Source organism: Pongo abelii, chromosome 9, assembly GCF_028885655.2.
Source record: "Pongo abelii isolate AG06213 chromosome 9, NHGRI_mPonAbe1-v2.0_pri, whole genome shotgun sequence".
Classification (NCBI taxonomy): Eukaryota; Metazoa; Chordata; class Mammalia; order Primates; family Hominidae; genus Pongo; species Pongo abelii.
In genome coordinates, this window is record NC_071994.2 from 99639930 (window position 1) to 99651964 (window position 12035).

The following is a 12035-nucleotide window of genomic DNA, read 5'->3' on the forward strand; positions in this document are numbered from 1 at the left end:
TGGAATGTAACATTTGTACTTATTACATCAGATTCAAGTATAATTAGTCTCCTATTATCAAATACATTCAGACTCATAAATCAAAGGCCTGTAATTATTGCCTCCAGTATGCCAACTGCTAAAACTACTTTTTTTTTCCTAAAAATGATTTTGTTACTGCTCCATAGATTAGCTCCCACAAAACTGCCAAGTCAAAATATAGGCTTTATTTTTGCTGTCTAGAAATGAACTTCTATTAGGAACTACTGTGATATTTAATTCCCAGCAAAATGCATCCAATGAAAATGAAGTAATACATTCAGTGTCTGATTTGAAAAGGATTCGCAATGTGTTAGGTGATGGTGTTTTCTGGATTGCCCCTTCACAGAGCTAGAGCAGGCCCTTGCTCTTCCTTGATGACTGGGCATCTGCCATGACTTCTGTCACTGCTTGATAGATGACAGTTTTTCTCCTCTGCTTGATGAAACCAATTATTTTCTTTTCCCGAGAGTGTGTCAATTATGCCATTGTCATCGTGGCAGCCAAAGGCATATCAGTGCTGTTTTCTGTTAAATTCACTTTGAAATCTCAGCATTTGGTTCCAAGATCTATCTGTTCTCTCCCCTCCTTTTTATTTTTATTTTTTTCTGTACTGTAATTGTATTTTGTTGTCTCTTTGATATGAAAGTGTCTGCACTTGACATACTGTCAGAGTATTTTTCTTTATTTCTAATACTTTATTGTATATGTCACTGTGATTGTACGATTGTGTCAAAATATTTGTCACATTCTCACTTTTGATGTTCGGTATTTGTCCTATTACTGCCACAGATGCAAGATAACCTTTTATCAAATACTTTTATAGACTTCAGAAAGTCTCAGAGTGGTGAAAGAGAAGTTATTCCTGTTATTTCTGAAGTGTTCTGCATATAATTTAAAAAACAAAACAGAGAAAAGAAGTTTCTCAAAAACACAGATTTCCCAGGTTGTTTGTTAAAGTTGTCAATTTCACTGAACCCTTTTCATGAATTGTTTTCCTGTCATGTTAAATAAATAAAGAGTTTTTCCATATTATTGTTTGAATATAATGGCTCTCCTGAACTGGAAACCTGACCTTTATACTGTGAATACTCACTGCAGCAGAATTCTTTTTTTATCCGCAGTCTCTTGTGGGGGAAAATAAATTAAGTCTCTGAGCCAATGTGATTGTAAAGGTATGAGTAGGTAAAAAGACCCTATAAACATTAATGGTATTTGGAAGAAAAGCAGAATTAAAGATTTTCTTCTTGTTCTACAGGGTTATCTAAGTAAACTATTGAGGAATACATGGATAATCCACTTCTAAGAGCTAGAGGCTGGTTCTGATAACACAGGGATGAGTTACATTGCTGTTTGCCCAGAATATAAAATTAACAATGGCCCAGTATTAATGACTTTTCCTTTTCTCAAATGGACTCAGCATCTTCTGGTTTTGAAGGTGATGCTCGTTCTTGAATTCTCTAAGATCTCTTTCATCCCTTAGCCTTTCTGAAAATGTCACAATCTCAGGTTGGGACTCAGCCCCAGCTCCTTGTTGTGGCCAGTACTTATTATCCAGGTTTACGCTCCGATGCTCTCTGCCTCTTGAATGTCTTTATATTTTAACCATGTATTCCTGCAGAAGTTAGACTAGAATTGTAGCCCTCTTTTTGATTATTGCAAGAAGCTGGGAAATTCTCATTTCTAATCACTCGGTGTATTAGTCCGTTCTCATGTATGTATGTATGTATGATAAAGACATACCAGAGACTGGGCAATTTACAAAAGAAAGGGGTTTAATTGGACTTACAGTTCCACGTGGCTGGGGAAGCCTCACAATCATGGTGGAAGACAAGGAGGAGCAAGTCACATCTTACTTGGATGGTGGCAGGCAAAAAGAGAGCTTGTGCAGGGCAACTCCCATTTTTTGAAACCATCAGATATTGTGAGCCCCATTCAGTATCACGAGAAGAGCAGGGAAAGACCCGCACCCATAATTTAATCAACTCCCACTGGGTCCCTCCCATAACACATGGGAGTTATGGAAGCTACAAGATGAGATTTGGGTGGGGACACAGAGCCAAACCAAAGACAATAAAATCTAAATTGGATTAGGCACATGCTTAGGGTGTCAGAGATTATATTAATAAAATCTAATTATTGCAAATTCCATTTCAATGCATGGAATCTTTCTCCCAGATGTAGAGACTTTTTATCAAGTTACGTAGGAATGAAGAGTACTAGCAGAAGCAAAATATATTCACTGGGAGTTCCTTCACAGTGAGGAAAATCTCAGTGGTGTGGATAGTCAATTCCAGTGGTAAGGTTTAGTTTCATCAGACAATTATGCCCATCTGTACTCATGTCACTGAAGGCATGTCTCTCTCCTGCCTTTAGGAAGAAACAAAGAGACAGACTGGCTTTCCTTGTTATTTCAGTGTGTTAAAGCAATCACTTACTGTTTATTATACTAATTAATTATCTCACTATTTATTTTGTGCAATTATTGCTTTTACTTAGTGGGTAGATAATTCCTCTTAGCAGAAGTATAAAAGCAGAAATTTGAAAAGATCTAAAACCCTGACTCAGAATTTGGCACTTAAATGGGAAAGTTCAAAGATATTCTTAGGATACTATGTACTGGCATGAACTTGGATTGCTTTTCATCACTTTTAGAGCATCAGTTCTGCTTGCTGAATTCCTGAATTATGGTTGCTCATTGTTTGAACTTGAACTGCCTTCTCTAATAGGCTTCATCTTCATTATAAGTTGATATAACAAATAAGTTTAAATACGTAATTAGATGCCAGGGCTCTTGAAGAGTGATTTATTAGGAGAAGATAAGTTTTTAGAAAACAAATATGAGGCTATTAAGATGAGGACAGTCTCTATTAGAATTTTATAAACAAGTGTTAAAGAGTCTCTTTTTAATGAAACAGTATATTTAAATAAGCAACTCATTGGCTGCATTTTTCCTTGACATTTCATTTTCCCATTAATTACATATTCAGTCTGGATATCACGATGTAAAAGCTTGATTACTAAATAACTGATAAAAAAAATTGATGATGAATATTTCAGAGGTTTCAGGAACTCAGCCTCTCAGCAGTTCTTCTTCTTATTGATCCCAGCAATCTATTTCACAATGTGTCAGCAGACAAATGCATTTTAGGTAAACTTGATATATTAAATCGGATACCATTTTTATCAAGATTCATATATTAAAGGCAATCAGCTGACATTTTTCTGTAATCTATTTTGTGATCTGTCAAATTGATAATGTCGATGAAATCAAAGGAAATTTCCCTTAACAGCATTTATATTTCAGTGTTGCTTGAAGTTTTTTTATTCACTTACTAGAATGTAATATACATGTATATTTTGAAATACTCTTATGATACACACACACACACACACACACACACACACACACACACACATATATATATATAATTTTTAGAGACAAGGTCTCACTCTGTTGCCTAGTCTGGAGTGCAGTGGCTTCATCATGCCTCAGCCTCCCAAGTAGCTGGGTCTACAAGCATGTGCCACCACCCCAACTAATTAAAACTTTTTTTTTTGTAGAGATGGGCTCTTGCTATGTTGCCTAGGCTGGTCTCAAACTCCTGGCCTCAAGTGATTGTCCTGCCTCAGCCTCCCAAAGTGCTGTGATTACAGGTGTAAATATTTTTGAAATTGGGAAGTGCTAAAAAAGAAATGTTATTTAGATTTAATTGGGAACTTGTCAAAGATTATCTTAAATGAATTAATCTTTTAGCTATGAATATGATATTAGAGAATGAAGGAATCAAAGTGTTAATGGTGTTTATAACTTCTAGGCGTTTATATTATTCCTGTTCTAATTAGCTTGAATAACATTATAAAACACATGAAATAATTTTATTCCTTTAGTTGTAATCATTATACTGTAAATTTTTAGGTATATATTTTTTTAAGATGTGAAAGGGTATAACTATTGGAGTCAGAAAAAAAATCTATGACTTGGCTGGGCTTGGTGGCTCACACCTGTAATCTCAGCACTTTGGGAGGCCGAGATGGGTAGATCACTTGAGGCCAGGTGTTCCAGACCAGCCTGACCAACATGGCAAAACTCTGTCTCTACTAAAAATACAAAAAAATTAGACAGGCCTGGTGGCGTGCCTGTAGTGCCAGCTACTCCAGAGGCTGAGGCTTGAGAAATTACTTGAGCCCCAGAGGCTGAGCAAGGTTGCAGTGAGCCAAGATGACGCCACTGCAGTCCAGTCTGGGCAACAGAGGGAAACTCTGTATCAAAACAAAAGGAAAAAAAAAAAAAAAAAGAAAAAATCTGCAACTGATTCATGGTTTTGCTACTTTCATTATTTGATTTTGAGGTAGTAATTGGCTATATACTTTTTTTATCTATTATATGGGGATAATATTAGAAGTATTAGGCTGTTGTGTGGACTAAATGTGAGAAAATATAGAAAAGTATCTAGCTCATTCTTGTTTGACACTTGTTAGAGTTTAAGTGCAGTAGTGGGCATTTGGTATGACTAATCTTTAATTTTCAAGCAATAACAAATATATAGTATTGAGAACTTACTAAATATCCGATACAGTTGTAAATGTCTTTACATGTAATACATTTAATGTTTTATTGTATGTCTGTAAGTGATTATTGTATTAATTAAATTGTAACATATAATTACATAACATATCCAAGGTCAACATTTGAACTTATTGTTTATCTCATTCATTATAAGATACATAATTATTTTATCTGAACATTATGAGAGAAAACACTGAGTTAAATTATGACTATGCCATGTATGTCAAGAAGACAATCACTTTGAGATGTCAAAACGTGAAAAATGTGAATCCTTAAATTGATGAAATATAATAACATCTAGTAAGTGAGAGAACTAGGATTTAGAACCCAGGCACTCTCTTTCTAGAGCTTTTCTGCTTATTCATTCTGCTATACTTTCATGCACAAAAGGGTTCAATCAGTAAGAATTTACTTATTAAAAAATGCACAAGGTCAACACATATACCAACTATCATACTTACTTAATACTTTTAAGGGAGGTATTTAGGAGCAATAGGGAGGTGAAAAAATTGAGATGAAATGGAATTATGTGAAACAATATCTAACTCTTTTCTTCATTGAAAATTATTGGGTAATTAATGAATGCAGACACTTGATATGCATGAAATCAATATTTGTAGAGGGAATGATCAATTAATTGTGACAAACCAAACTAACATAAAATGTTCATAAATCCCTTTTTACTTTCAGTTATTATTTTCTTTTATAACATTGATTTGTAAGGGAGAAAACATAACTTCTTACTAGATGTCCAAAAACAAAAGAAAACAAAACAAGAGCAAAGACCTTAAACATTCTTTCCCAAATTAATATTAGCATTCTAGTAATAAGAGTATTTCTACAATGTAATAATGTTCCTGTTTACATATTCCATACTTTATATTGTATCAGAGATATTTCTCTTGAAATTTAAAAGGAAAACAATATCTCTGTGATCACTATTATTTTACTATGACTCTAAAAGTTATGATCAGTGCATTGGGTCATGAAACAAAAATGATAAACTATAATCACTGAATAGAAAAATATGTAGATACCTATATTTATTTACAGTATTTAACAAGCCTTCTTAGAAACAGAGAGGTAACTGAAAACTATTAGAACTAATGAAAATCCAATATCAAATAATTAAATCAAATATCAAAGCAAGTCAGATACCAACTATATAAAAATCAATTTAGCCATAATTATTTTATTTTCTTATTTTCCTAATTTTATTGAGGCTTTCTCAACAATTAAAAATTATATCTATTTAAGATGTACAACCTCAATGATTTGATATCATCAAACTTGATGATTTGGTAAATATTATGAAATCTTCACCACCGTCAAGTTAATTAACATGAAAATAATTATTTTAGAACAAAATAAAAAAATAATTATTTTAGAACAAAATTATTTTAGAACAAAAATTCTCAGTAAGTACAGTTGACTCTCAAAGAATGCAAGTTTGAACTGCATGGGTCTACTTATATGCAATATTTTTTCAATAAATATATTGTAAAATTTTTTGGAGATTTGCAACAATTTGAAAAACTCTCAGAAGAACCACATGATCCAGAAATATCAAAAAAAGTCATGAATGCAGAAGATATATGTAGATATTATATTTACTACCATAAAATATATACAAATCTATTATAAAAAGTTAAAATTTATTAAAACATACACGCACAAACACCTGTAGACCTGTACATTGCACTCTCATTCACAGTCGAGAGAAATGTAACAAATGTAAAGACGTGCTATTAAATCATAACTGCATAAAATTAACTATAGTACATAAAGTATTACTGTAATAATTTCATAGTCATCTCCTGTTGCTATGGCAGTGAGCTCAAGTGTTGCCAGTATCCCTTTAAAACACATTGTGATGCTAATCATCTTCACGTAATTCGTCTCTGCAATAAATTGTATATCTGTTAAAAGTGATCAGTCACAGCTCTCACATAGTTTTTCGTTGTATGTTGTGCTATATAGTAAACCTTAAATAACACCATAGGATCCATACAAAGTGCACTAGTGATGCTGGGAATTTTCCCAAGAAGCACAGCAAAGTCATAACATTACAAGAAGTGGAATTGCTTAATATCTACTATAGATTAAGGTCTGCAGCTGCGGTTGCCCACCATTTAAAGATAAATGAATCTAATGTAAGGACCATTGTACACACACACACACACAAAAGAAATTAACAAGCTATTGCTGCAGCTATAGTAGCAGGTGCAAAACCTTGTGCTTTTTGTGAAATACATTCTTCTCTCATATTGATAATGCAGCTTTTATTTTGGTGCAGAATTGCTATCAGAAAGGCATACATATAGACTCCAATATGATTGCATAAAAAGCAAAGTCATTACATGACAATTGAGAGCAAAAGGAAGGTGAAGGATCAAAAGCTGGAGAATTTAATGGCAGCAAATTGTAGTTTGATAATTTAAGAAAGAAGTTTGGCTTAAAAAATGTAAAGATAACAAGAGAAGCAGCTTCTGCTGACCAAGAAGAGGCAGCAGATGAGTTCCCAGATACCATTAAAAAAGTCATCAAGGAGAAGAGATATCCACCTGAACAGGTTTTCAATGAAGACAAAAGTACCCTATTCTGGAAAAAAAAAAAAAAAAAGCCACACAGGACATTTATTCGTGTAAGGAAAAGAAGTGAGTGCCAGGATTTAGGCAGGAAGGGATAGGCCAACTCTACTGTTTTGACTGAATGCAGTTAGGTTTATGATTAGGACTGCCTTTATCTATAAATTTGCCAAGTCTTGAGCCTTGAAGGGAAGTGACAAACACCAGCTGCCAGTCTTTTGGTTGTACCACAAGAAGTCCTGGACAATAAGAACCATTTTTCTGAGTCCTTTGCATTGATGCTTTGTCCCTGGAGTAAGGAAGTCCCTCGCCAGTAAGGGATTGCCTTTTAAAGTTCTTTTGATATTGAACAATGCCCATGGCCATCCAGAACCCCATGAGTTCAACACCAACAGTGTTGAAGTGATCTAATTACCTGCAGATACATCATTTCTAATTTAAGTTCTAGATCAGGGGCTCATAGGACCTTAAGGTGCATTACCCATGGTACTCTATGGAAAGGATTGTCAATGCTATGAAAAAAAGAAACCCTGGTACAGAGAATATAGAGAACATTAGGAAAGGCTGGAAGGATTACACCACTGAAGATGTCATTATTATAGAAAAAGCTGTGAAAGCCATTAAGCTTGAAACAATAAATTGCTGCTGGAGAAAATTGTGTCCAGATGTTGTGCATGACTTCACAGGATTTACAACAGAGCCAGTCAAGGATATCATGAAAGAGATTGTAGATATTGTAGAAAAAAAAGTTGGGGAGTGGAGGTGAAGGATTTCACGATGTGGATCTTGGAGAAGTTTATGAACTAATAGACACCACATCAGAGAAATTAACAGATGATGACTTGATGGAGATGAGTGCTTCTGCAATGAGAAGATGAAGCAGTTTCAGAAAACAAATTGACATTAGACAGTCTAGCAGAATGGTTCTGATTATTCAAGACTGCGTTTGACTTCTTTTACAACATGGACACTTCCATGACATGGGCACTGAAAAAACTAAATAAGTTTTTCTCATGGTGAAAGAAAAATTTATAAAGTATAGGAACATTTTTAGAGAAAGGAAAAAAAGTTAGAAATTATGATGTATTTCCATAAAGTTACACTGAGTATGCTTGCCTCTCTTGCCTACCTCTCTACCTCGTCTGCCTCTGCCACCCCAAGACAGCAAGATCAACCCCTCCTCTTGTTCCTCCTTAGCCTACTCAATGTGAAAATGAGGAGAATGAAGCTCTTTGATGATCCATTTCCACTTGATAAAAAGTATATTTTCTCTTCCTTATGATTTTCTTAATAACAATTTCTTTTCTCTATTTTAATATAAGAATACAATATATAATACATATGAAATACAGAATATGTGTTAATTGGCTTTGTGTTGTCAGTAAAGCTTTTGGTCAACAATAGGTTAATAGCAGTTATTGGGTGAGTCAAAAATTATACATAGTGGCTGGCATGGTGTGGCTCACACCTGCAATCCCAGCCCTTTGGGAGGCTGAGGCAGGTGCATCTACTGAGCTCAGGAGTTTGAGACCACCCTGGGCAACATGGCAAAACCCCGTCTCTTCCAAAGATACAAAAAAATTAGCCAGATATGGTGGTGTGTTTCTGGAATCCCAGCTACTCAGGAGCCTGAGTTGGGAGGACCCCCTTGAACCTGGGAGGCAGAGGTTGCAGTGAGCTGAGTTTGTGCTACTGCACTTCCAGCCTGGGAGACAGAGTGAGACCCCATCTCAAAAAAAAAAAAAAAAAGGATTTCAACTGTGTGGGAATCAGTACCCCCAGGCTCTGCATTATTCAAAGGTCAACTTAAGTAAGCAACATATAAAATACCTGAAAAATGTGTTTGAAGCTCTATGTAGGTAAAAATGATATTGAAGAGTATAAAAGCATACATGATGTAGTGGAGAGACAAATTTTGTATGATAAAAAGTCTCAATATTATAAAAAGATATATTCTCCTTACTTTAGAATTTTAAATTCATATGAAAATTTCATTATGACTTATTATACATTTGCTAATCATATAAGTACACCTAAATACCAACATGATTTCTTTTTTTTGAACTAAAGACAATTCTAAGGTTTACATAGAAGAATAGATGGAAGAACCTTAGAAAAAGAAGGAATAATTAGAGGAAACTATCATTTCAGATATTAAATCATATTATAAAGATATAATAATTAAAGATTTGTACCAGCATAGGAATAAACTAGTTTTATGAAATTTTAAAATTCATAAGTAAACCTAAACACATATGGAAATTTGGTACAGTATGTTTCACAACAGTGTAAGAAATAATATTTTAGGTCTTACATTTAAGTCTTTAATGCATTGTGATTTAATTTTTGTATAAGGTGTAAGGAAAGGATCCAGTTTCAGCTTTCTACATATGGCTAGCCAGTTTTCCCAGTACCATTTATTAAACAGAGAATCCTTTCCCCATTGCTTGTTTGTGTCAGGTTTGTCAAAGATCAGATGGTTTTAGATGTGTGGTGTTATTTCTGAGGCCTCTGTTCTGTTCCATTGGTCTATATATCTGTCTTGGTATCAGTACCATGCTGTTTTGGTTACTGTAGCTTTTTAGTATAGTTTGAAGCCAGGTAGCATGATGTCAGGTTTGTTCTTCTTGCCCAGGATTGTCTTGGCTATATGGGCTCTTTTTTGGTTCCATCTGAAATTTAAAGTAGTTTTTTCCAGTTCTGTGAAGAAAGTCAGTGGTAGCTTGATGGGGATAGCATTGAATCTATAAATTACTTTGGGTAGTATGGCCATTTTCACAATATTGATTCTTCCTATCCATGAGTGTGGAATGTTCTTCCATTTGTTTGTGTCCTCTTTTATTTCGTTGAGCAGTGCTTTGTAGTTCTCCTTGAAGAGGTCCTTCACATCCCTTGTAAGTTGGATTCCTAGGTATTTTATTCTCTTAGTAGCAATTGTGAATGGGAGTTCACTCATGATTTGGCTCTCTGTGTGTCTATTATTGGAGTGTGGGAATGCTTGTGATTTTCACACACTGATTTTGTATCCTGAGACTTTGCTGAAGTTGCTTATCAGCTTGAGGAGATTTTGGGCTGAGACTATTGAGTTTTCTAAATATAAAATCATGTCATCTGCAAACAGAGACAATTTGACTTCCTCTTTTCCTAACTGAATACCCCTTATTTCTTTCTCTTGCCTGATTGCCCTGGCCAGAACTTCCAATACTATGTTGAATAGGAGTGATGACAGAGAGCATCCTTGTCTTCTGCCGGTTTTCAAAGGGAATGCTTCCAGTTTTTCATGCAGTATGATATTGGCTGTGGGTTTGTCATAAATAGCTCTTATTATTTTGAGATGTATTCCATCAATACCTAGTTTATTGAGAGTTTTTAGCATGAAGGGCTGTTGAATTTTGTTGAAGGCCTTTTCTGCATCTATTGAGATAATCATGTGGTTTTTGTCGATGGTTCTGTTTATGTGATGGATTACACTTATTGATTTGTGTATGTTGAACCAGTGTTGCATCACAGGGATGAAGCTGACTTGATCATGGTGGATAAGCTTTTTGATGTGCTGCTGGATTCGGTTTGCCAGTATTTTATTGACGATTTTCGCATCGATGTTCATCAGGGATATTGGCCTAAAATTCTCTTTTTTTTCTTGTGTCTGTGTCAGGCTTTGGTAATAGGATAATGCTGGCCTCATAGAATGAGTTAGGGAAGATTTCCTTTTCTTCTATTGTTTGGAATAGTTTCATAAGGAATGGTAACAGCTCCTCTTTGTACCTTTGGTGGAATTCGGCTGTGAATACTTCTGGTCCTGGACATTTTTTGGTTGGTAGGCTATTAATTATTGCCTCAATTTCAGAATCTGTTATTGGTCTATTATTCAGAGATTCAACTTCTTCCTGATTTAGTCTTGGGAGGGTGTATATGTGCGGGAATTTATCCATTTCTTCCAGATTTTCTAGTTTATTTGCATAGAGGTGTTTATAGTATTCTCTGATGGTAGTTTGTATTTCTGTGAGATTGGTAGTGATATCTCCTTTATCATTTTTTATTGGTTCTATTTGATTCTTTTCACTTTTCTTCTTTATTAGTCTTGCTAGTGGTCTATTTTGTTGATCTTTTCAAAAAACCAGCTCCTGGATTCATCGATTTTTTGAATTTTTTTTTGTGTCTATCTCCTTCAGTTCTGCTCTGATCTTATTTCTTGTCTTCTGCTAGCTTTTGAATTTGTTTGCTCTTGCTTCTCTAGTTCCTTTAATTGTGATGTTAGGGTGTTGATTTTAGGTCTTTCCTGCTTTGTCTTGTGGGCATTTAGTGCTATAAATTTCCCTCTACATACTGCTTTAAATGTATCCCAGAGATTCTGGTACATTGTGTCTTTGTTCTCACTGGTTTCAAAGAACATCTTTATTTCTGCCTTCCTTTCCTTATTTACCCAGTAGTCATTCAGGAGCAGGTTGTTCAGTTTCCATGTAGTTGTGTGGTTTTGAGTGGGTTTCTTAATCTGGAGTTCTAATTTTATTGCACTGTGGTCTTAGAGACAGTTTGTTGTGATTTCTGTTCTTTTACTTTTGCTGAGGAGTGTTTTACTTCCAATTATGTGGTCAATTTTAGAATAAATTTGATGTTGTGCTGAGAAGAAAGTGTATTCCATTGATTTGGGGTGGAAAGTTCTGTAGATTTCTATTATGTCTGCTTGGGCCAGAGATGAGTTCAAGTCCTGGATATCCTTGTTAATTTTCTGTCTCGTTGATCTAATATTGACAGTGGGGTGTTAAAGTCTCCCGTTATTATTGTGTGGGAGTCTAAGTCTCTTTGTAGGTCTCTGAGGACTTGCTTTATGAACCTGGGTGCTCCTGTATTGGGTGCAT